Genomic DNA, 27323 nt, shown 5'->3' with positions numbered 1-27323 from the left:
AGTTAATTATTATGTCAAAGCTGGACACTTAAAATGTAGCCTCGTTAAATTCTATGAATAATATTCATAGAGCATTTGCAACTGGTGCCATGGGCTTCATTAATATTCTTTGGCTGTGAGGTTTGAAACTCTGTAGAAATGCTTTTTAATGCTCAGTCTGTTGGAGCCATACATCTCTTTAGCTTTAAGAAATTCAAGGCCTGTCTTTTTTCTGCATGTACGCTAGCAAGTAAAGTACTGGGATACACGCAAGTGTATATCCCTCGATATCAGTTCCGATCCTTCTTGTTTTTGAGCCGTCATCTGGCGTCACCTGGCACCATTAAGAGTCATGATTTTTAGCTTTTAGATAATTTTTCAGTTATTTGTGACATTATTTCGCTGTGCAAAACAAGAAAGAGCTTTATTTTAACTGATAATTGTGCCAACGTTACCGTTTTACAGCTAAAACAAGACCAAGGCTGAATTCTAATTCAAACTCTCCATTCCACCTTAAATAGTGCAGGGTTTACATTGGTAAGAGGACAACTTCAGCTCAGCTGTTAACTCAAAGCCTCCTACAAAGACGCTTTAGAAAAGCAACTGGCTGGTAAAGGAGATGTGTAATCTGCTAGACTATGTGGTTAGTGTGGCGCAACAGGTAGCACCACTACCTGCCAGTGAGCTGCCACACCACATGGGAGACTAGGGTTCGATTCCCGGTCTGGATGACTATGCTAAGCTACACCAATAAGAGTCCTTGAGCAAGACTCTTAACACTACATTGGCCCACCTTTGTAATATGAATGTCTTGTAAGTCGTTGTGGAAAAGCACGTCAGCTAAATGCCATAAATGGAAATCAATGCAAATTCCAAGTTGTCTGCGGTTGGTGTGGCACAACAGATAACACCACTATCTGCCAGTGAGCTATGTGGAAGATGGAGGGTTCGATTCTCAGTCTGGGTGACTGTGCTGCGCTGCACTAATAAGAGTCCTTGGGCAAGACTCCACATCTTAGAACCGCACGTCTTACCTAAGTTGTGAGGCTGTGCTATTTATGGAAACACTTGGATTGGATTGGTATTGGCCTACAGTCAGCATTAAGGTACTTGGATCGAATCTGGGTTAAAAAGAAAACTTTTGAGATTGACACATTCCGAGCAGCTGCTTTACAGTCCATTAAAGACGTAGATAAAACCCTTGCCTGAATCCACCAGTGAGTGTTGCAGCAAGTTCTGTATGACTGGTGTGTGTCTCTGGAGTTAACTCAGAATGGTGCAGTGAAGAAAAAAGCATCCAATTAGCTCTGGGTTCTGCAGACGGAAACGCCTTGTTGATGCTAGAGGTCAATCAAAAATGACAGTAGGGGTTTGAACTCAGATAACCTCTCTGTACAATTGTGGTGAACAGAAAAGCACCTCAGAATGTACAACATGTTCAACCCTGAGGCGAATGGGCTGAACACACAAACAGCAACAGCAGACCACATCGGGTTCTACTTCTGTCAGCCAAGAACAGAAAGCTGAGGCTGCATTGGACACGGTTCACCAAAACTGGTAGCTCTAGAGTGGAAAAACTTAGCATGCTCTGAGGAATCTCATGGATTTTCATGGACCCAACAGTGCAGGCTGGTGGAGGTGGTAAGATAGTGTGGAGAATGTTTTCTTGGCACAATTTGGGCCTGTTACCAGTCTCTCACTGCTTAAATGCCACAGTCTGAATAATGTTGTCCATGTCCACGTACATGACCATGTGCTTCCCTTCATGTCTATAATTTACCCATCTTGCATTTGCTCCTTCTAGCATAATAATGCCCCTGACGATAATGCAAAAGCTGCCTCAAACTGGTTTTATGAACATGACAATGGGTTCAGCAGTCTTCCCAGTCATTAGACCTGAATCCAGTAGAGCACCTTCGGGACGTGGTTGGATGGAACATTCTCAACATGAAAGTGCGCCTGAAAAATCTGCAGGAACTGCATGATGTAAGCATGTCAACATGGACCACAATCTCAAAACAATGTTTACAACAGCTTTTTTAGAGCAAAAAGAGGCTCTTCTCAGTATTAATATAGTGTTCCTAATAACTTGCTTAATGAATGGGTACACAATTACGTATACTACACTTATTTACATATAATTATTACTGTGAAAAGATCAGTGTGTAAATCATGCAGCGCTTACGTTACATTGTTTACATGTTTATTGCACATTAGAAATTGTTTATAGACACCAGAAACACTATATATTATATATTTAATATAATGGCTGGATAAGCTGAAAGTGTAATAATGTGCAAATATAGTTTCTGCCAAAACCTTTTACTTTTTACTTCTAGATCTAACACTAGATAGGCCACAACCTGGATTCTGAAGGACATGTGGAGTCGTATGGTATAATTAAAGAAGGCCCTTCTGCTGAAAACGAAGCATACCTTCCGCCACGACGCATGCCCTGCTTTCTGACAATAGCTCATGTCGTGTTAGTGTGGGGGAGAGCCTGCGGTTGTGGCAGGCTGGAAGGTGGCTGCAGACAGTGTGAGTAATATTTCTCAGTAGGACAGAGACAGCCCGTGTCTGGCTGAGGCAGCGTCTAACTAATGGCCATCTGTGTGCGGCAATAATGAAAAATCTCGCTCGTGTATGGCCACGCCAGCTCGTTAAGGGGCCTCAGCGCCGAGCAAAATAAAACAGATGATGGGCTCCGACGTGTGAGAGCCATCCCGCTAATCTCTCCCCAAAGGATGCGCTGCAGCTCATCCGGAGAAGAGAAAAAAAAAACCCAACCCAACCGAATTATTCGCTGTGATTTATACAGGGCCTCCATCTCCCTGTCGAAAGTTTGGGAACATCTAGGTTTTTAACATGTTTTCGTAGTAGTGAGCACATTTTTCCTTTGTCTGTTTGTGATAATATTAACGGCTTACCATGTTTATGTAAAGGAAAACAATATTACACATAATTACATGATTCATTGTTTTTGTGGCAGTACTGCTTTGGGAGTAAGGTCAAGCTTTATCCATTTTATTCACTTGTAGGAGGTTGTGTGGGATTGTCAACTCTTATAAGCACTCAAATATATTAGATTTTGAATATAAACTTTTACCAGTAATTTTGAGGTTGAATTGTTGATATCAGTACTATCAACAGTTAGATCAACAGTACAAGATTGAAAAAAAGTTGCCGATTCCCAACATTGACAGCAGTAACAATGAATATACTGTACATTGAGTCCCAGATCGGTGACAAAGATCACTTTGGCAATTCCAACAAATCCAAACAGACGTTTACAGCTAACTGTTGGCTTCTGGGGTAAGGAGAAAACTTTGTAAAAGTTTGTGAAAATTGGCAATGCTTATTGGTTGAAACTGAATATTGATCATTATATAAAGCATAAACTAAACTACATTAACATTTCTTTGACAAAATGCCTAGTTGTGACCAAAAATTTAGCTAGCTATAATTGTGTCTACCTATACTTTTATCAATCGCATAATGTCAGGCCAGTGCAACCTATAAACTAGTTTATCTTTAGCATGAGGAGCTAGCTAACGTGAGTGTGGATAGGCCGATTTTAATTATCACAAGGAAAATTGAACTAGCTAGGTAACATTATGTTTAAGAATGATATCAATGATATGATTCATAGATCAATAATACAGTAATTAATTTCTTTCTTTAATGTACTATACGCACTACACCTGCTGGTTTAGAACATGAACTGAGGGCATGAACATTAACATGGGGAAAATATAATATGGTTATTTCATGTAGTTTAGCATGTGATTGTGATTTTGATCATCTTACATCCCCTTAGTACTGGTAGTTTTCATACTCAAGATTTCCATTTTGTACTATAACATCCACGCTCATGTTAGAACGTTTGCTAGCTTTCCGTGCTAATGACCAGAGAGATAAACTGGTTAATAGGTTGTGTTAGCCTGACATTATCTGAGCAATGCATGTCCATTAATAGCTGAAGACATAGCTCCTAGCTTGCTAGCTAGAATCTTCAGTAACATCTGGGAATTTTGGCATAGTAATGTAAAGTAGGGGTGTGCAATATTGACAAAAAATGATACATCGATATTTTCGGGGATTCTGCCAGTAACGATAATTAGATGATACTTTTCATCATTCAAAATGTGTTTGTAAAAGTCTAGCTTGTTCTACTTCTAATATGTACTTAGAACTGAAGCATTCAAGTAAAATGAAAACAAAAACAGTACAAGTGTTACAAAACCTTTTTCTTTTTTCACATTAAATTGTAATTTAATATGAATGTACTATATTTATATTACATTATATTTATATTTCATGTTATTTATTGTCATTTTAAAAGGTTTTAAGTTTTATCATTTTACTTTGTGTTTTAAACATCTTAACAAATTCAAGATCTATTTCACTTTCACTGTAAATTACGTGACTGCACTGTTTCTTATAGAAGTATACAGGGGTCACACTCTGCACATTTTGTCACCTCTCTACACTTCTAGAAGAAACAGTGCAGTCACATAATCTGATGATGTCTCTCTGTCAGAATAAGTGTCTGCACACAAGTAGAAATCTCAGAAACTACCCACTGAGCTCACAGAATTCCACTGTCACAGATTACGGCCCAACAGGTCCTTGGCTGGTTTCAGCTTGTAGTGAGCAGCGGACTCCCGAAGTTTTTAATAATCTTCATATTCAGTACGGAGGTAAGTTCGCAGGTCGTTGTCTTCAGTTGCAACCAATTTTCAACATGGTTTGCAGAAGGCAGTGTTTTGGGAAACATCTGTGCTTTCAAAGCAAAACCATGAGCCAGGTCTAGCAGCTAAATCTGACGACGTAGACTGGCAGGGTGTTGTGTTTTGTCTCCTAGCGCAGTTTGTTTTCTCATTTTTAACTCCAGTCATTCCTAGGCGGAACGCTAGTTTGTGTTGCAGTGAACTTGTAGGCTATGCTAACGTGCTGCACATGCACAGTAGTCTATCCTATCAGGCTAACGGCTGCAGTGAATATGTGAACTTTTAAGGCTTGTTTTTGAGTGGTTTCAGCAAAGTGAGTCACATACTCGATAATATCTGTTCTCACATTGTTAAAACAACAATTAAGATATTATTGTAGACGATATATATTGCACACCCCTAATGTACAGGTAATTTAGTTAATGCTTTAAAATATTCCATGTCAATTAGTCAATTAGAAATTTTGCATTTTTAGGTTATGTAATGTTTTTTCTTTACCTCAAAGGCAGCAGTTAGCTGTAAACGTCGGTTTGGGTCTGCTAGAATTGAGCTTGCATGTCCTCATTGAGCTGTCACGTGATATCCCAGGAACTATATCTCAGTGTATATTTAATTTCAATGCTGCCAATGTTAGAAACTGGCAAATTTCTTAGATACTGTTCCGTTCCAACAAAGTATTGATATCAACATTTCAGCCTCATCCAAAATTATTATTCTGATAAAAAAACAGTAATGCATCAACGTCACCTGGCTTTCTGGGAAATGTTGCAAAATACGGGTGAGAACGGGTGAGAACATTTGAATCCGAAATGAAAGAATGCATATAGCTCTCAGGCTTTTAATGAGCAGTGTATGTTCGCAATGGTCTCAGCCACGACAGGTCATCTGTACTGAGACCACAGGTAGGAAATGTACATTTTAGCCATATTTGGCATTTTGTTGACCATTCCAGGTCTGTTTTGGCTTTCAGAACAGGTACAATTCACTTTGAAAAGTATTTGATGGTACCATTTTGGGAGTAACGACAAGCCCCATGTCTTTTATCATGTGGTTAGGGACTGTGTGGGGTTGTCAGCTCTCATTGGCACTCAAGCTTTTTAGGTGGTTAAAGATCTTTGACATATCGTTGCTGGTGTGCAAAAAAACTTGTATCCTTTTTTGTGCCGGTTTTCAGTTTTTGACATAATTTGAATCTGGCATTTGTTTTCGGCATCGTGTAAAAATAACATCAGCAAATGGACCAATAGAAGAGCTCTAAAATAACTTGGAATGAAATGTTCTGGGGTGATGAAACCCTTGAATGGAAACCTGTATTTATCTTTGTATAGTGGAAGATACTGTAACTATTGTCTCCTCCTTCAAAACACAAAATCCACAAGTAAAACAAAGCTGTAAAACTCATAAATCGCAGAACTGTTGCACAACTTTTTATTTACCCAAATTTGCGTGCACCCAGCCCACTTGTAAATGCCTCTTAAGACTAAAAGCAATGACTTTGTCAGGAAAATATGGAAGTGAGGCTTAAAAGGCTAAAAGCTAGCTAACTCTAACTGACTTGAGCATTTTTTCACCACAACCAAAGTCACATACTTCCTATATGCACTTAAAATACTGCATATTTCTGTGTCACCTTTAAAAAGGAGTTTCCCTTACTCCTATAAAGTCGCTGTTTTGGATATACAAGATTTTTGAGTGAAAGCAACAATATGCTTTTAATAGTAAAAACATTAAATTATTTAGTCAAACCTACCCTATACGTATGTGTATATATATAAGTAAGCCATAGGTTCCCATGACCCTGTCATTGGTTTATCAGTTGTCTGTCCTTGGAGCACTTTTAGTTTCAGTACTGACCACTGCACACAGAGAAAACCCCTCAAGACCTGCTGTTTTTGTAGATGTTCTGGCCCTATATTTTTATCCCACCACTTGACAGGTGCCACTGTACATTGTAATGTTATAGTATTATAACTTTGTACTGTTATGGCTGATCGGTGTGTTGTGCTGCCAGGATTCTGATAAGCAGTGTGTTACTGTAATGTCCTCAGCCGTAAAAGTTTTGTCCATTTTACTGAAACCACACAACATACTTTCTGAGCTGTATGCTGTAGTTTGAGGCCGGTTTGAGCATTCACTTCTGTTCTGGTCTTATGGTACATATGGAATGCACATTTAAAGCATGCTGTAGTGCCTGTCTCCTGCTCTGCCACCTCTGCTGTGTTTGTCATGCTCCGGGCTCCATTGTAATGTCTCACACATGACTCCAGCTGCAGAGGAGCTGTCCGTTCCGCGCATCAGAGCGCTCTCACCCCTACAGTCCCATTGCATGCTTGAGGGGGTGGGGTGGGGAGCTGAGCGTTAAAGCTAAGCGCGGCCCCTGAACACCGTGACTAATTTGACACATATCTCCGAGCCTCCTCTCTGACTGTCTGCCACCATCAACACTTCCTGCCTCGCCCGCCTGCCACGGACATGGTCCCTCTGAGGCCTGCAGCCTTTCTCCTAATGGACGAGCGAGTCCCGAGCCATGCCCCAGTGCCTTGCTTGCTTATATTGTGGCAGAGCAGCAATCTGGGAACCATTTGAATGCAACATGAGTTGATGTGTTTTGTTCAAACGGGATCTCTCTCTCTCTCTCTCTCTCTCTTCCCTGTCTCGCTGTCTTTCTATCTTTAGCTACTTTTTGTCTCTGTCCCTGTTTTCCTCCTTAAGTCCATAGCGCACTGGAAAATGACACAGCCTGCAGCGCTCGTAGTGTCCTGTCTCATAGTGTCTCACATGCATACCACATAAAACGTGTCGGAGTGAGGGCAGCATTAATCAGCAAGTTCATTTAACTCATAAAGGAATAAAACGTTTCACATCATTTGTCATGTTTTACTGCTTGTCATGTTTGGTATCAGCTAACTAAATTCCAGTTACTTGATAATTGTTTTAAAAAGTTTCAGCATTGGGTTGAGTTTTAGGTATTTTGGTATTTTATGCTATATTTTGTATTTTGTATTTTTTAGTCCAATATTTTGAATGTTCAGGTTGTTTAGTAATGGTTCCAAATGACATTCCTGTCAGATCTGCACCGAGCACCTTAGACTTACCTACAGTATGTCAGACAAACCCTTTTTATTGTATGCACAGAGAAGCTACCAGCTATAGTCAAGCATGATCACTAGCTGGCCTTGCTCTTTGTTCAGTTCAAAGAAACCATTAAAAGCCAGATATTGCATTAAATCCATGTCCATGATAAGTGTATGTAAACACTGCAAGTGGAAAGCTATAGTAGTAAGTATATCTTGACTGATGTTCTGGTTTCGAGTGTTTTGGACACCTCAAAGTAGCTAAATATCCCTACAGCATCAACATATGCATGTTGTCTATCATCCGAGCAAGACTTGGTCCCCACAAAGAGCAAAATACATGGACACACACACACATTTGTCTGATATGCATTGCATACAGACACATCTTTCAGAGCTGATTGGTGTCACAGGAGTGGGTCATAGTCGCCATCAGTTGTGCAGTAAAGCATTCCAGCATGTCCACAACCTCTGTCCTGCCCCTTACTCTGTAGCCATCCTCAGCTCTGAGAAGAGAGGCAGCAAACCTTTACAACAGCACTATTACTCCACAGATCTGTAAAACATTACTAAAACACTCAAAGGTTTGCATTATTATTTAACGACAGAAAGTCAGATCATAACCTGCTAAAATCTTAATTCATCTCACTCTGCTCAGCAGCAAAACTGGCCTTGTCTTCTTTAATGAGATGCTGTGTGAAATGTTAATTACACACCGGGCCAGGAGCTCGAGTCGCTTCCTCGAATGATCCCATTTTCATTCTTGTAATAACAATTACTGCAACTGAAAGTGGGTTAGAGAGTAATGAAGCCTCACAGAGAGACAGGTCTAACTTACACAGCTGAAACAAAGAAAGCCCAAATCCAGCCTACTTACACCTGTAGGCTACTCTAAAAGGGGCCATGTTCTACATTTGTCTTGTGTTTTTATTCTTTATGCTTTTTTGACATTTATGTCATTTTACGTACCGAAAACAGCCATCCATTTTCCAACTTCACTTTATCCCTTAACACGCTGGCAATTGTCTGATTGGGTGCCTTGTATTGTGCCTCATTATGCGACATAAATAAGACACTCCTTATAACCAGTGTGAATGTGCATGTGTTGATTTTCATGACATCAAAGTGGGCTTTTTTTTGCATCCTAATTTCCACATATGAACTGTATAGACTGAACTATTTACATAAAGTTTACATGCTCCAATAGTTATTAATTCACAAAAGCTTTTCACAAAAACACTAAGAAGTTTATATAAAAAAATATTCTACGTTGTTTTTTTTTTATTTAGGCCATTTGAAACATAGACTTCTATGCTATATTTCACATATATTTTCACATCTTAACACAATAATATTTTTAATTTTGCAATATTCAGTTAAACCCATGCAGTGGAAGCAAAATGTAGGAAAAACTGAGTCAATTTACTTCCTTATGTAGAAACATACAGTATTGTAAGAACAATCTCCACATTCCAGTTAAATTACCTTTTAAGTTACTTTTTGAACTCTAACACTCTAAGACAGGTGTGAAGCGATCATATGGTTAAGAAAATAATACAAAAAATTATTGTACTTAGAATCTTTCTTAAGTAAAAGGTTAAGATTAAAAATGTACTCTTTTTTATTCTTAAGAAGAGTATCAATTTATCTAAAGAAGTTAAAATAATTCCACACCTAAGAAGAATTTCTTTTCTAAGACACTTTTATTAATACGGCCCCAGGTCATCTTTTACTTACTTAGCTATTCAACTTTTGACCGAAACATTTGCATGCCACTGTATGTGGTTTCTGACAGTGTATCGTATACTGTGTTCTACAGTAATGGATCACATATGTTCTGTGGTAAGAGGAATGTTGTACAAATGGTATTTTTTGCCGAACTACTGCTTTAACGCTTGAGAAGTTTTTCACACCACCTCATAATAACTGACACTTTCCTGAACATTTTTTTCCTTCTTCTACTCCGTATGAATATTAATAAAGTAAGATAATCAGAGAGTAGAGAGAGAGAGAGAGAGAGAGAGAGTTAGTTTCCTGGAGACAACAGCGCAGATTATTTTTTAATTATTAATTTTTTTTTTTACCCATCAAGGCGCATGCATGTGTATTTATAACAGGCGTGGATTGACAGCTAATTAAGAGCATTTCTACAGTTTGGATATGTCTAAATGCAGAACCGTGCAACGAGTCTGAACCCTAATATGTGAGCATGAGTGTGTGTGTGCGTCTTATGTGTGTGTAGCTAGCACAGGGCTCTGCACACCGCCTCTGTTATGAATAACAGTAATTGTTCGACCGGCTCGCGCGCTTTGTGCCGCTGCCAGCTGGCACCTGCTCCTGCCCCGCGCAGGGCGCGCACACACGTCACATGACGCTACAGCTGTGTCCACATGTTCCTCCGGTCAGCCACATCGGCCTGGATAATGTGCGCTTTTGATCAGCCCCTCTGACTTTTTCCAAATGATCTCATCATATTACCGCAGATTGCTACCTATTACCGAGCGATACTTATTTAGCAATTTAGCTGCGAAAATTGCCCGGCTCTGAGGCTAATTTTTGCCGCTGACATTTCGCCCACAGTGCTGCTGAATGGACGGCGGATGAGCGAGAGAGTAATTAATACTAAATGAAGCCCTTAGCATAGTTTTCATGAGTGTGTGTGTGTGTGTGTGTGCGTGTCCTTTGTTCTGTACTCCGTCCTCTGAGAGATGCAGTTTTGTTTGTGTCTCATTGACCCAGATGCTCTTGAACCTTCAGTTAAACAGAAGAGGACACAGCAGCGGCTTTAGCAAACAAACGAGTGGCAGAGCACAGCGTGTTGCTTGGCAGAAAATGAGGTAATTGGTAGGTCTTGTACGTGTCTCTCCGGCTCAGCCCATCCCCTCACGCGTACACACAAAGAGGAGCTTTCCCTCACACACATAGATTTATTGTTCTGACTGCTGATTTACAGGACTTTTGTTTTTGCAGGCTCACACAGCACATTGTTGTTCTGAAAAAGACTCTGTCAGTGATCGGCAATCGTCTATATTAGGCAAAGGCGAGCGGAGGAATGAGCAACGATGGGCCGGTTTCCTGGCATTGCATGACACGGCTGCCAGAAGTGCGAGAGAAAAGAGACAGAAAGGGAGAAAAAGAGAGAGAGAGAGACTCAGCCTAGCATTGCGCTCATTCTCTCTGACATGAGGTAGCACTTTTTCCCTTTGCCAAACTCAATTACACCGCTGAATGAATGATCTGAAAGCATGATTGATGTTGTTGTATGACTTGCCCAGCCCTCCCCCTCTCTTGTTTTCGTTTCCCTGTTTAAGACCAGGTTTTGATGGCTAGATTCCGCAGACAATGAAGGCCTCGAGCCCAGGCCAAGGCAAAGAAGACTTCATTCCTCCCCCCCAACCTCCCCCACCCATCTCCTGAAAAGTGTTTATACTCTGACAGGGCCCCAAAAAAACCCTGAGTGCAAACAGTGCGACGCACGCGGAGTTATGAACTGATCTGCATTATGGACTGACTTTAGGATTTATGGAAGAGGAAGTCGGCAAGAGGTAGTAAAAATGAAATCATGACATTTAAATACGCTGCCTATTAAATGTATGAAAACCGAGCTCTGCCTGCCAGAAATAACTCAGCGTGGCCTGCTGTCCAAGTCCAAAATGTGCTCCATCGATTAGGCCGATGGACATTTAGCCTGTATATCTCTCAGACTGGTGGAATATTTTGGAGGGGGGGGGCACATATATTCCTAATATTATCTGTTACAAGGGATAAAAGTTATGAAATGTCTGTCATGTGAAAAGTCTAGGAGATCAAAATAAAGAAAAGAAAAGAAATGCCGCAGTCGTAGACTTCCGCCGCCGAACTGGAGAGGTGGGTAGAGAATGCGGGCAGAGATGCCATTATTAGATATAACTCCACATTAGTGAAAGAAAAGCAATGGAATGATTGCTTAATGATGGCAGTCCTACAGGACCCAGCTGTGGTTAGGGCCAGAAGGATTGGCCTTTGATGAGCTAAAGCCAGACCACTTATTTGCCGGCAGAGGCCAGCCACCAAAACATATATGCATAATGGAAAAATAATGGAATTTATAATAATTTGTTTAGCTGGGGAGAGAAACAGAGGGAATTAGGGCAGCTTGGCGCTGCTGCCTGCAGACTACATGCACCTCTGCCATAACAAGATTAGAATTTAAACTATGGGGCGAGAGAATCTTTTCTCTCCGGCTAGATGAAATATTAAAATAGGCCATGCCTCAGCACTGGGTCTCTCTCCCTCTCTCTTTCTCTCTCACTCTCTCTCTCTCTTTCCGTGACATATGCCTGCCAATCAAAGTGACTGACATGGAACATGACTGGATCAAAGCAGGCCACCTGAGCGGTTTGTTTTGCATTGTGCAGTGTTAAACCTATAGGCCACTAGGGCAATAGCATCAGATTGGGCTTTTTTCAGGGCTGTTTTAAAGAAAATATGGATGTCTTTGACCAGCTTACCATATACAGTGCAGTCTGTAAGTAATTGGACTGTGATGCAATTGAATTCTTCATGCTCCGCCCACAAAGGCATTTATTCATAGAAGGCTGTCGCGTAGCTAAACCAGCTTTACAGAATGCTGGAAAGCATCTTATTAAAAAATCCAGATGAGAAAAGCTGTAGCCCAGTTTAAATACCATTGATTCAAACTGGACAGCTACAGTGTTTGTGTATAGTCTGCATACTATTATCCACACACAGTACTGTACAACACCACTGTACTAAACTTCTGTCGCGTTCACAAATATTTGGATGTGGACAAAGCTATTGTTATTTAGTCTCCAGTAGCTTTTTTTCTTTGCCAGTGTCCACAGAAGAGGTGCTAAATCTTGCACATAACAATATGAAAACTGGTAGAGGGCAACATGGATCCACGCCAGGCTGAAAGCTAACTTTAGGTGACCAGCTTTTACCATTTCTTCTCTCCAACATCCAGCCATTACAAGAAAATGCTGTGTGTTTCACGGTTAAGCAAAATAACAAGGTTGTAAATAGGTTTGTAAAAATGTATTTCAGCATTTTTCGCCCCAACCAAAGTCACATATTTACTATTTCTACATCAAAGAACAATGTAAAATATTTAATGAATACAGTCTTACCACCTTTAAAATGAAATAGTTACTTAATAGAACTTAAGAGTCCAGCTCATTCCCTTAATATTTCCCATCCGTTGTATTTATTGATGATGTGCCTGCTGGCAAAAGCAGTGGGATGATTTCTGAGGTGTATAGAGCTGTATTATCTGCTCAGATTCAGTCAGATGCTTCCGAACTGGGCCGAGCTTTACAGTGCAGATGGACAGTGACCCAAAGCATGCTGCAAAAGCAACCCAAGACCTTTTTAAAGAAAAGAAGTAGAATGGTATGCAATGGCCAGCACATGTTTCACTTACTGATGGCAAAACTAAAGAGAAAACATAAATCAATTCCAACTCCAATATGATGTGGTTGAAAAAACAATAAGTGTAATACATATTTATGGACCTAACTCTAAAAACAAAGGTGCTACAAAAGGTACTTTGAGGAACCACTTTTGGTTTACACCAAGAGAACATTTTTCTTTTAAAGGTCTTCACACCATTTGTAGCACCTACATTTAAACTACATAGAACTTGCCACAATGCTAACATTTACAATTACACAATAAAAGCTCTACAGCCTGTCTGTCCCAACAGTGTCTGTATGACTTGCTTTCCCATGCGTACAAGACAAGTATCAAAGGGCCCATATTCTACATATCTCTTTATTTTATTTTCCTTAGGTCCGGGTTTTGACGATTGTGACGGTTTATTTATAATTGACCGGCTACCAGCCTCCCTGTATCCCTTTGATCATCCAGACTTAGCATTTAAGGCTGATATATGTAAATGAGATATGTTCTGGTTGGCTGTCCTGCATTGTGGCCCATTCAAAAACCAGCTTGGACGTAAATACTGCTTATAACATCAGTGAAAACCGCCGTAGGGTGAATGGGTGTATGTAACTTACTTGTTTTTTGTAACAGTGGATTTAGAGTAGGGTATTTTTGGAGTTTTTTAACATTTTTTATATTTATGTATTTATAAAATTACCTGTAATCAGACTAATCAAGTTGATTGACAGTGTGCTTGACAGTTTGTCCAGCTTAATCCACATTTGTGGGTGAAGCATGGCTAGGTCCATTTTGGTCATTTTGGCTCACTACTTCACCAAGGCTGAAGTAAAAGAGCAGAATGTCACTTGAATGTCTTTCTGTCTGTCTGTATGTCTGCCTGTGTGTATGTGCTTCTCTATTGGTACACAAAGTCTATCAACACCTATTGGTGTTACTCCCTTTAAGAGGCTTAAAACAATGTTAGTCCTAAATGCCAATACTCATGATTAAATTAATGTTTTGTCATGAATAATCCAGGGCTGACTGGTTGGGCCGGGTGGGCCACTCTGTGTGTATGTGTGTGTGTGTGTTTCATGGGGAGAGGGGTTAAAAGGTTGTCAGTGCCTCCTCTTGGGCTTGGGGGCTGACAGTGAACATGTGTTTCCTCCCTGTGATCTGCTAGGCTGTAGTCCGGGCGCTGTGTGGCTCACTCGAGGGCCAGTCATGAGGCATTTGGATCTGGAGAGCCCTGAATGATGCAGGAGCTGTGTGTGTGTGTGAGGAGGGGGGGGGTTGGTTGGAGCCCAGCGGTGTTTTTAGAACTTCTCTATCTCAGCTTTCTGGGGTTCTGCATGGGGAGAATTATTGGTCATATATCTCACATATCTCAACACCTGCTTTCGACATTGTTCACACTTATATTTCATGGATTTTCCCTTGTATGATCTGAAGGCCTCTGTTTAATCTTACTTAGAAATGTATATTGCTGGTCTCCAGGGTTGGGAGAATTACTTAAAAAAAATTATTTTAATACAGATCAGGGATTAATACAGGGATCGGCTGTCAATCCAAAATTAATTTAAGTCGAATAATCTGATTACTTTCTGATACTTTTGGATTACAAGTAGTCACTAATCTAAATCTATTTTAGATTTCTTATTTCTTATTTTGTTTTTATTATTAATTTTTTTATTTATTTAATTTTAAGACAGTTGTTTTTTTTTTTTGTTTTTTTTTTACCAATTTCCCATTTTCATCCAGTAGCTAGGACTCCCCCTATCATGCCAGACACCTGACTCTGGCTAGGATTGAGCCTTGTGATTGTGGTAGTAGGAGTGCGAGCTGATTGTAATCTTTGGCTGACCGTGAATATCTGTGGCATCACCAAGGATTGAACCAGCGATCTTCTGGCGCTTAGACAACTGCACCACTTGGGAGCCCCACATTATCTTTTCAGTGTGGTCTCCCTGCGAATCTACTCTGAACGGGTTACTGTCCTGACCTGAGTAGCTTCTGCAAGAAAAGGACGCAAACCTTCACGCAAAACAACTGGCAGGGGGTAAAATATGGCAAAGATTTTGCATTTTATCTGATCTGACATCTCAGTATGGTTAAAAATACGCCAACCTTAATATTTGATATTTCTGTTTTTTTTTTTTTCTTTTTTTGTTTCTAAAACACTTCAGTACAGATAACAAATGTTTTTCCTCATTACCTGTACGTAACTGCTCCATGAGGTCAGTCGTTTCTGGCTCCAGTCCGGTCAGCTCCATTCAAAGCTGTAATTAAAAAAACAACAACAATCAGGGCTGCAGCAGTCCGAGTCCGAGACGGTCGCAAAATAGGTTTTTGAAAGCTTCCGAAGACCCAGGTTTCCTGAAAATATGAGAAAACCTGAAATTAGCATGAAACAAAAGGTGGTTTGTGCACTGGGCACAGTTTCGAAACCATACCACAGCATAACACTAGCGCGATGCATAAGCATCTGAAGAGATAACACTATTCTAGGCACGTTTGCTTGACCACGCGGACTGGCCACATTGTTTCAATTTTCCAGTGGTGTACACGCCCTTGCACGGGGCCATTTCGTCCGCACTTACGCTGCTTTGGCTTAACCTCTGCAGTAGGTATGAACCTGCCTTTATTAACCACTGGTAGAGAAGCTTTGCTGTTCCTGCAGCCTCTAATTGCACTCGTTATTAAAGCGATATATTCGTCTGCCTGCTACCTTGGAATTTCCAGTGAATATGTGATTAAGAGAAACTGTTAAAGCTAGAATCTGGGGTTTTACATTGATTAGTGCCTGTGTGTATGTATTTTCTTTAGCACTTGTGGGCTTAATTAGATATAAACCATATCTAAATACTCTATTTGGTCATTTTTTAGCACATTTCTTTAAGTAGTGAATAGCATGAACACAGTAGAACACACACCAGATATTGATATTGTGCCGAAGTTCTTGTTTCAGTTTTGTCAAAATAAAAGGAAATTTAAATGCACAATTTACAACTTTAGGAAAATTAATAGTTTAGATGAATTGACTAATCAGTTAATCTATAGAAAAATATCCATTAGTGACAGCCCTACATTCCAGACAGTGATGCATTGCCAAATATCACACATGGATTAGATTTTATGATTCATAAGAACAAGACCCAAATCTGAATGACCTATAAAGTGTATGTGTGTGTTTTTTCATGTGCTATTTTCTACATCACATAGATAATAACAGCTTTTACCTGCAGTTTGTGGCAATACTTGTACAAGGCTCTATGTAAATATAACTATTGCTACATGTATAATGCATGCAAAATCGCAATCGGATAATAGTGAAAAAATTATCAATCAGGACAGAACTGTTCTGTTTGTTGTGCACAATCAATTAGTACCTTTATAGTTCTGTCATGAGAACGTTTCCAGTGCATATAGAGCATGGCAGCTGCCACAACCCTCTTCCTTCTCAGGTGCATGGTGTAGAGTGTCTAATCTTCAAAATTATAGCTGAAATTTGAACGGGAATGCGTGGTATGGGATGCTATTCTAAATAGATAAAAGGGTGCTAAAAATGAACTAAGAATATTTTAACTACTGTCATACTTCACTGAAATAATTCCTTTAGAAAGTCTCTTTTAAAACCATGTTTAGGTGACTAGTCTATTTGAGACTTCATTAGAAATGTATTAGAAATCCACTAGAATTAGATTGACTCATACCCTCGCATCTTGTGTTGCCCCTGAAGCAGCGAGGTGCTGGCGAAGGAAGAGGATGGAGAATTCTACGCTGCATGCAGGGGACATGTACAGTAAGACCAAACGAGGAAAAGGGTGAGTGGGGTCAACCACAAGGGATAATCACTTTGTGGCATGTAATGTGACATGACAATGACATATACAGCTGGATGTTGTCAGCAGCGTATGGTCCTGCTAACACTTACTTACAGTTCATTTTGTGGGAGATGAGTTTGCATCAAAATACAATACAGTGTTCTGTGTTTTAGACGATGAATGTAGATCTTCTCTTACTGTTCTTCTTTATGGCCTTTAGGAGTTTTCCTGCTGCTGCTGCTCTTGACTTGCTCATTAAGGGTCAGGGCCCAGATTTCTCAAAAGCCGATTTAAGATGTATCTGTTATATATATATATATATATATATATATATATATAAAAAACCCGAAACAAAACAGTATAACTGAACGGAAACTGAATTGTGTAAAGAAGTGGTCAGCCTTAAAGCAGGATAATACTGCAGCACGCAATGTTAGGTAATGTCTACATGACATATATGGCTGGATGGATGTCATCAGCGTGCGGTCTTGTGCGCACTGACCGTGACTTGGCTGAGCTTTTGCTGTGTGTCATTAGCTCAAATGTTTGACTTGGCTTCAGTCAAGCTTATTTTGTTGAAGATAAGCAAGAAGGGGGGAGGTTGTTACAAAAATGTTTGGTGATTTAATGAGGAGTTAAGTACTGTAGGATCCTTCCTTACTAATTTGTGTTAACCACCAGAGGGAGCCAGGATGGAAGCTTGGGGCCGTGCTGGGAAAGGAGTAAAACTTTTTTTCTCTTTTGAGATCCAGAGAGCAGCAGCAGCCAGTCACACACCAAACATGTGTTCCGCTGGTGCTGAAGTCAGTACTGTAAAGTAAGGTTTGGTCCTTTATAAATGTGATGTATTTGTGCTGGAACATTAGATAAGTTAGTGACAGTAGCCGTTTGTGTGTGTGTCATGTTGCTGGTGGCTTTATGATCTTTTGGTCATGACTGGGAATTTTAAAACATAAGACATTCTGCCTTCATGGTCAAGCATTTTCTGTGATGTGAGAATTTATGAGTGATCGCAATCCAAGTTCAATCAACAGGGCTGCTGGCTTTTAAACACAACACTGATTCGCCTTGTTTTCCTTTTCCTGACCGCACTTGTTTTTTGCTGACCGGTGCCGCTCCTAAATATTTGCCATCAAACCATCAAAGCCAGTCATCAGTGCAGATAACCGGGCCACTCGCATTGGCAGTCGCACGGCACTGCAGGCCTGAAGAAAGCAAAGCCTCTCTCTTTCCCTCTCTCTCTCCCTTTTATTTTCATCTGATTCTAATTTTGATCTAAATTGTAGCCTGATGTCATGCCACAGCTTCTTGTTCGTGTGTAATCGCTGAGGAATCTGTGCTGGCTTTGCCAGAAAGCTGTTTAGCAGGTGCATGACAGAGTGGACCAATAGAGATGTCCCTCTATCAGCAATATCAGACATGCTGCACACACACAGATACACACACTCACACACACACACATGCACATAGACCTGAAATGGAAGCCTTCCAGCTGCCAGCCCTCGCTCTGCACTCCCGATGCACCCTGGGATGCGTGCCACCCTGGGCTCGGCCATCACATCTGTTGACGATACGTTTAATTTCACTCAATTGGGGTTCATTAAAGCAGAATGACCAGAGAGTTTGAATGACCAGAGACTCGTCTGCGGTGCCAAGAAATGATTTGACATGTAAGTGTTTGCTTCTTTGGGCTTTGCGGTGCTTAATCCTCCCGGCTCTTCCTCATCTGAGGGCGAGATCAGGGCTGCTTGGGGGGAGGTTGAGGGGGTACAGATCGCCGGTCGAATCCGATGGCCGGTAATCCCCCATTCAGGATGGGGCGCGCTGGGATCTAATGAATAGTCTTTAATGGAACCTCTGTGTATGTGTTTCACCCCTGCGGGGAGGAGATTAACACCAGTGTCATATTCCAGAAAGAAGCCAAAGGACTACTATGTGGATTCCGTGGCATAGTGCTGCCACCTCCTTTTCAGCGCATTAGACAATTATAAGGTGAAGGTGGATTCTGAAATTAGGAGCCTCTTAAACTCTGAGACTTGTTTTATATTGAGAGATTATTGTTTAGTAATTACATGGAAAAAAATGTATAGGACTCTCTATGGTTCTGTGAAGAAACATAAGAGACTAATGAGACCATGTGCAGTCAATGGAAGTCAATATAAATATATTTTATTCCAGCTCATATTCCAAGTCATATTTGGTCCATTCATCATGGAATTTTGATACAAGGTAAAGAACAACTGCCAGATTCTCATTGCATCAAAAAGTTAAAACCAACAAGGTTTCTTTATTAATTAATTTATTTGGGTGGGTGTTGGTGGTGGTGGTGGTGGGGGGGGTTTGTTTATGCACAGTATTTCCATGCTTCTGTGGAATTCAGTTTGTTGATGGAGTGTGCATTTATTGTGGAAAGAGAGAGAGGGAGAGAAAAGGAGAGTACAAGAGAGGGGAGGAAAAAAAGAAAGCGACACGCAGAGATAATGAAAGCGAGATGATTCTTTCAGACGCTGCTCTTTTTCTCATACCCCCCACACCCCTCACCCCCTCCTGTTGCGCCGTTCTGTTTGGCGCCAAACAGTCAAGATGTGGTGTATCGTTTCCTGCAGAGAGATGACGTCCATGGAGAGGAGAGAGAAAAAGAACAAGGGCGAAAGAAAACAGTGCAGGAAAAAAGGCGCTCGCCAAAGGGAGGCTTAGTGGTGTCAAACTCAGGAAACAGAGTTTTCAGATTTGAGGGGTTAGTTTGAATGTGCGTGGAGGAAGGACCAGAGCTGCCATGCAGGGTGTGTGTGTGTTTGTGTTTGTGTTTGTGTGTGGGTGTGCATGTGTGTGTGTCAGTGTCTGTGTGTGAGGCCGGGAATTGGCAGCTGCTGTGGCGGGGGGAGCCTGGGCAGGCTCTGGTTTTCGGCCCCTGGGAAGTGCCTTGCTGCCAAAGTGCCCTGGCAGAGAGCTGTGATCCACAGGAACAGAAGAGCCTCTTTGTGCTCACCTAGCCAGCAGAAACCCAGCCTGTCTTCTCCTCTGTCCTCTCCTCTCCTTTCCTCTCCTGTCTTCTTCACTTCACTTCAGCTTAGCTGCCTTTACACAGCACTGCCTGCAGTCTCCTGCTAGCGGCATGCTCGCACAGGGGTACGCTCAGCTCCTCAGCCTTGCCACTTGTACACTGCACTGCTAGCAGACTGGCACTAGCAGCATGCTAGCATGCAGGTGCACTCAGATCAGCTCACCACACACCGCACTGCCTGAAATTGGTGGCTAGTGACATGCTAGCACATGAGTTTGCTCAGCTTTGCTACCTGTATACGACTCTGATTGAAACCTAGAGCAAGCAGCATGCTAGCACAGAGGCTCGCTTAGGGCCTGTACCTACTGCGTTGTGCCATTTCAAGTGTTCCCTGCTCCCAAAACACCTGATCCAACTCCTTAAAGGTTTGCTAATTAACTGATGAGTTGGATTAGGTGTATTGACATAGACAATGCATGTCACCGGAGGTGAGTTTTAACAAGCTAATGTAGCTAACATGGCAACCTACTAAAAAAATTCTCAGCCCAATCCTTCAGGCCCAGTAGACACACATTTATGCTCAAACATAGCTCCCAGGACACCTGTACTAGGTACTCAGAGTTCATAATAACCTGGTTCAGGTGTGTTGGGAGCTTAAATAGAACAAAAATGTGGACTGTCTGGTGGGCCCCGAAGACCGGGTTGAGAAACACCGCTCTAAACACATCAGAGGCAGAGCCTGCTGAGAGACAAGCTCTGACTGTGCTCTGGAGACGTTCTCCATTTACCAATATGAGAACGAATGTCTCTAACATATGCATCCTTGTGCTTGTCTTGCCTACTGGATTTAGATCTTCCAGTATTACACCCGGCCAGGGAAAGGCATGCTTCTGCCTTGATGTCTTCTGCATATTGCTGTGTACCTGTGCTTGTATGTGTGTGTGTGTGTGTGTGTCTGTGTTTGTTGCCGTGTGTCTGGGAGGGCCTCAGAGGCAGGAGACGTCTGCCTGTGTCTCTCTCTGGGCGGACGACGCAGGAGTCAGCTGTCTCCCAGCGCTTCTCAGCTCATTAAATGAAATCCCATGGCCCGCGCGGAGGAATTTAAATTAGAGCCCACGTTTGATGTCCTGGGCCACCCCCCACCCCCCTTCTCTCTCTCTACCACCACCACCACCACCACCCCCTCTTCCTGGCCTGCCAAATGCACAGCGGCCCGCTTCAGCGCTGGATGGCAAACACCCTGTTTAAGGCACTGACGGGTGAAGGTCTCTCGGACCAACCTTGGGGAACTTAGCTGAAACTGTATATGTGTAAATCCACTGCAAATCCCCGGCACCCATCCCCCCTGCTTTCTTCCTCCACTACAGCTCGGCTCCCTCCAGAAAGTGGATCACAGCACTGTTTACAAGACCTCATGATTCATTTGGGATAAAAGGGCTTGACAAGGCAGGGCCCGGGTCGCTGTTTGAAAAGTTGGTAACCTGAGCCTGAGAGGGCCGAAAAAAAAGGAGCCACCTTAGAGTGCTTTAATGAGGACATGAGGTAACCGGTATGAAATAATTGGCTTGTACTCCTGTTATTTACCTCCTCCTTGACTAGGCTGTGCAAGAGAGGAAGAGAAGGGAGAACGTGAGGGAGTGTGGAAAGAGATGGGTGGTCAGGCTGAAGTGCTTTTTCCGGTGTTACTTCCAAAGGATGACAGAAATGAAATAAATAAGGTGAAAACGTCCAAGAGGAACAGTTCTCCAAACCAAATGTTCATATTCTTGTAAACATTTTTTAAGCAAACAGGGAACTTTTTCAAAGCACAATCTTGTCCTGCTGCACATAAATACGTACATATTTTGTTAGAGACCAGGACAGACCTCTGGAGCGACTTAACATTTTTAAGATGGTAATAATCCTCTTACAATGATTCAAGCGCCACGTTCCTTTCAGAAAACTCACCTCAGTTTGGTGTCAGCCTTTTCCTACAGAGAAACAAGGCATTTTTCTCAGTAGTTAGACTATTTCCCCAATAGTTCTCCAAATCTGCCTTGCTGACCCTCTGAGGATGACATTAACAGCACCAAGAACAGAACAGGTTTGTGCACGGAAACAAATCCGCTCGCTTCCAATGATATCTCCGATAGCTAAATCAGTCCAAGATTTAACATGTATCTGGGGAAATTACCTAATTAAGTCCACTTGGCACTTGAGTGTGTGTCTGTTCAAGTCCAAACGGAGGATCGAATAGGATTCTCTCTCCCTCTTGTCTGTAGAGAGACACAGCCAAAGGAGCGAGTGCATCTCAAATGAGCATCTGAACTCAGCCGGAGCCCCCCATACACTTCACCCTCCTTTCCTCTCCGCCACTTTCGGTCTCTGTATCAGGTTTTGTCAGGGATTTGCTTTCCGAATCCCTCAAATCAACAGTGGATAGATGCCCATTGTGTTTAATCAAAGCACTTCCTCCCCATAATCCCTCAATTTGAACAGGAAGAAAGGGGACGTGAAGGGGAAGGCTGTGGATGAAGCCCATGAAGGCCCACATTATACAGTCTCTTTTCGAATTCGCCAGCAGCTTCTGCCAAGGACCTCTCCTCTTCTTGTTTGTTGATGTTTTATTTATCTGCTTTTTGCGGTGTTGTTAGTATACCTGACATGTTCAATTATGTGTGTGTGTCAGCTCCCTCAGTCACCTCCGTTTACAGATGCGGAGAATAATTGACTTGTCACCTGCTTATAGGTTTAAGATGCTGCGAGATGCTGTCTGCGGAGATGCTTGGCATGGTGCTGATGTTCTGCGTCAGACAGGTGAAAGCAGTAGAATGCAGGAGCGACCCTGCCGTAATCCTGTACGGCTGGGGCTAATCCTCTGGGACTCACCCTGTTTGTGCTAACTCCTCTAAGCCTGTATGGAAGAAGACCCTCTGGACCTGCACATTACCCATTCTGTTAACTGGCCTTCAAACAACACCGGTTGACCCTAGTTGGTCACTGGGAGAACTGGGAGTAGGCCTTGTGCTGTCCGGCCAACTACTGCAATCTAAAGTTTGCGCTGTTGCACTCACTTATGTCTTGCTTTGGTCTAATTTGGTCATTTCGCACTGTCATAGACTAAACAGTAAAAGCCCAGATTCTGGTGGAGAGCAATAACGCGTCTGCTGCTGAGGCCAGGCGTGAGGGGAGGAGAGAGGAGCTGAGTGGTTTAAGTTCACACGACATGGACTCTTGGTGGATCATTCATCCTTTACTCTGCACCACAAGCCTGGGCTGGGCTCCAACCAGATTCAGTCCCTCAGCCAAGGCCTTTTCCACTGGCCTGCAGTCCTCCTGAGGGATAGGTATCCAAGCCTTCCCTGCTACGCAATTTCCCAAAGCCTTTCTACTTGAGTGGGTGGCCCCCCTTCTGCACTCTGGCTCCTGGACTCACAGCGACTGAGACCGCTCATTCGTCTGCTGGAGGTGAAACAGAATACCGTTGTTGGAGACAGAAGTGCATGACTGAAATCTAGCGAACAAAGATCAAAGGTCCATCTCATTCCGCTTTTCCATCTACGCCACTATGGATAAGAATCTGCATTTATCAAATCAAACCAATACTCTAATGTGAAGTTTTTTTGTAGGTCACCTGAAGGTGATTTGAAGTACAACCAAACGAAAAGCAGTTTGCAGCACTGTTCACAAGAAAACCATACATGCAGCATAAAACTGTCATTCTTTACTTGGTGGACTGAGTAACAGGTCACTGACGGTATTGTGGTCATCACACCCTGCTGGTTATTTTTGTAACGTCATCCTGGTTTCTTACTGTGATTCCAAGGTAATTGTACTTTCTATGAGCTTTTGAGTGGAGTTGACTTGTTCATAGAGTTGATCCCATGGTGTGTATACTGTTGTAAATTGACGTTGATGATCAAAGCAAACAATGTGACCATTTGTGCAGTCCTCTGAAAGCAGTGTTTTGAGCTGAGAAAGCCAACAGTAATTAATGCAGTTAAGAACCGAGTCCCGAGAGCTTCATTACGGAACTGCAGAAACTCCAGCAGCTGCTGCTCTGCCTTTCCTCTCCTCTGGGTTCCTCTCAGCCCCCTCAAGATATCTGGCACTTTTAACACAACGGCTAGTCCTGCCTGCCGTTTGTTTCATCATCTCATACGAAGCGAGCCGACTTGTTGCCAGTAAAATGTACTTTTGATGGGACATTCCAAGAGTTCGAAAAAGTATCGTGTTAGGTGTTTAGTAGTGGCCTTTACCCATAATACCAACCGGCAAATGCATTTGGCTGTGTCAGGCTCAGATTAATGTCATGCTTCCTGGGGAAGATATGTGATTGGTGGTAATTTGACAGTGGATGTTTATAAGGAAACAGGTTTTGATGGATAATGTCAGATCTGCTTGGATTTGGGTATATTTCCCGGAGACAGGAAGTGGGAAGTGGGCTCTAAGGCTGCTGAGCCTAGGAGGATATCTTGTGGTGGGGCCTGAAATGTTAGCACACTGTAATCTTGTAGATTTCATTTCAGATGAGGAGTTTCGGACTACAAGATTAAAATTGTTAGGGAAAGCAATGATTTGTGTAAGCGAGTAATAGACATGTTGGAGAATGAATGTTTATCTAAACTCCTGCTTTCCCTCTGAAAGTGTCTCAAAAGGAATCATTTTCTTGAAAAATTGTTCTCTAGATACATTTGATCAGCCAATACGTGTTATCTGAAGGTTGCTTCATTATTTTACAAATGGAGATGCTTGGCTAACTTTGCTAGCCAACACTCAGCTGTCACCAATCTCATCCCTGGAAATAAATGCCCAAAGAAATCTTTTAACCCACTCAGAACTTTTTCTCAGACGTTTTTTAATATTTTTTTTGCACAGATATGTTTGAATAAAACACAGTATGACTTACTTCAGTCTAATAAAACAAAAATAATCTTCCATGCTGAATGGTGGTTATGTGGATAATACTGTAATGTACTTCAATGTTCTAGTTTTATTGTTAAATTTTTTTAAAGAAAATAAGTGACGATTTTGGGCATGTGTGTATGGAGATAACATTAAGAGACGATCTAGGTCTATATTAGCAACATTAGCCTAGCTTTTCCTGTTGTAAACTAAAAAAGCACACATAAGATACCAAACATGTCTTCACTGATTGTCTGCATCTGGGGTCAGTGGTCAATCATGTTCACTTGATTTTTCACCAGCCCTTATCTTTTAAATTCGGCCCTGATCTTTGCTTTGCTTTGTTAGCAGTGCTGGTGTTTCCCCATATGTAAGTATATCTACACTAAAAGTTGTTGACCTAGAGAACGGAAGCATGAAAAAGAGCTCAGTACACTAATAAGGTATTTATTTGTTTATTTATTTATTGTGTCAGCTAGTTCATGACTTCATTGTTTTGACTAAAAATTGATAAATGAAGACATATTTAAAAGATTTTTTTTTAAAAATGGTACTGTCATTTAATCCCCCTGTCACCAGTGCGGCATTGCCAGGCAACTGACAGGCTCAGGGGAACGTGCTGAATCTCCAGCTCCACCACAGCACCCAACAGACACTTTTGCCAGCCAGCATTGCTTAAGAATTATGAGCGCACCCACCCAGAGAGAGCACTGCCAGTTGTGCGCTCTTTGACTCCGGCCGCTGAGGGTGAAGCAGCATGGTTTGGGTTTTGAACTTGCGAGCCCTGGACTATTGTCCTTATATTAGTAATATTTGCATAATATCATAACATTTAAATGTTTTTAAAAGTGATTCATTTTACGCATTAAAGATAATTGTAAAGAAATGAACTGCTCCACACATGCTCCTGCTGTTATTGGTTGAGATGGACCATTGCAGTGTTCATCTGCGTTTTTCTAAAACTCTAGAGAGCAGCTTTATCCTCAGCATTATCCTCACAGAGCGCCTTTTAACCAGGGCCTGCCTCCTGCAAGAGATTCTGTCAGTTTTGCCGTTTTCCAGCAGCAATGGGATCAGCCCTAAATACTCTCCTCTTCCCAGGAGTGTGCATGGCTTCTCTTAGCCCCCCCTCGGCCACTTCTCTTTTGCTCACTCTGTCCTCCTCCGTCTCTTCTCAGTGGGCCCTGCGAATGGTCCAATCCCTTTCTCAGCCATTGGTTCCTAACCCAGATCAAATGTTAGGCTTTAAAAAGCTAAAGTTTGATGTGGATGAGCAACTGCCTATAAAACACTTTAATCCCTAATGCTGTAATGTATTTAATTTCACACTCTCTGATGGTGTTGCCCCCTCTCAGGATTACCGAGAATGGCCAGGCTGCTGTGTGTGTGTGTATGTGTGTATGTGAAGAGGGAAGGGGGGCACTGAAGTCTTTCGGACGCTAAGGCATAGAAAAAGAGAGAGAGATGTTCTAGACAGAACTGGAAACGCATGTAAAAGACGCAGCGCTACTGTTACCATTTGGATGCTTGTATGCAGATTGGAAGTGGAGGGGCTTTAGAGGCCGGAAGAATGCAGTGATAGCTGCATTGTCATAACCCCTGCCTGAGAGACCTAGGCAAATCCCATTGTGTGTGCGTGAATATAGAGCTTCATAAAGTTGAGGACCAATATAGTTCTGCCTTTATTAGATGAGGCTGTGCTCGGGCGGATGGGATATTGGATGCAATAATTCCCTGCTAGAAGCGCACACATAGCCCCTTTTATATTGTCCTCTAATATCCAATTTACGGGCACAAGGACTTCAGCCAGGCGAGCTCACTAAAGTTAAAATGCAAAGTCTTCAGCATGATATGGAATTAAGGCCAACTTCTCTTGTGCTCTGTTTGCCAAAAGTTTGAGGTTTTAGGAAATATGCAACCCCCCCGCCCCTCCCACCATCCCGCCACCACCACTACGGCCAATTCCGCTAATCCATGGAATGGACTCGACGCAAAGCAACAAATAATTTCATTTGGAAAGAAAACTAACAGTTTACAGTTGTGTTGAGTGTTCGGCGAGGAGTTCTATCGTTTCTGGAAAAGTCTACCTGAATGAAACGTTTAAAAAAATCAAAGGGAATCATAAACAGCTGTTAAACTAACGTAGCGGCAAACTAGTTTTTACTTCGCACTGCAGAATCTGATTACCCAGATTAGGAAAATGACTTTAAGCGAGAGGGGAAAGAAAACAGTTGTGCTTTTATAACAATACGAGGCATGTTTCACTGTTTACATAAATGCTTAAGCAGCATTGTATTCAAGTTCTCTTGTTCCCCTGATCCTTTCCTCCCAGTGGTTTTTCCACACACACTCACCCACACACTCACACACACACAAACTCTATGCTTTCCTCCTTAGTCTCCCATGAACCCAGATACAATCACTGCCGCCGGATGTATTTACTCAT

The sequence above is a fragment of the Salminus brasiliensis genome, chromosome 4 (assembly GCF_030463535.1).
Source record: "Salminus brasiliensis chromosome 4, fSalBra1.hap2, whole genome shotgun sequence".
Lineage (NCBI taxonomy): Eukaryota > Metazoa > Chordata > Actinopteri > Characiformes > Bryconidae > Salminus > Salminus brasiliensis.
Note: the sequence above shows the minus strand (reverse complement) of the source record.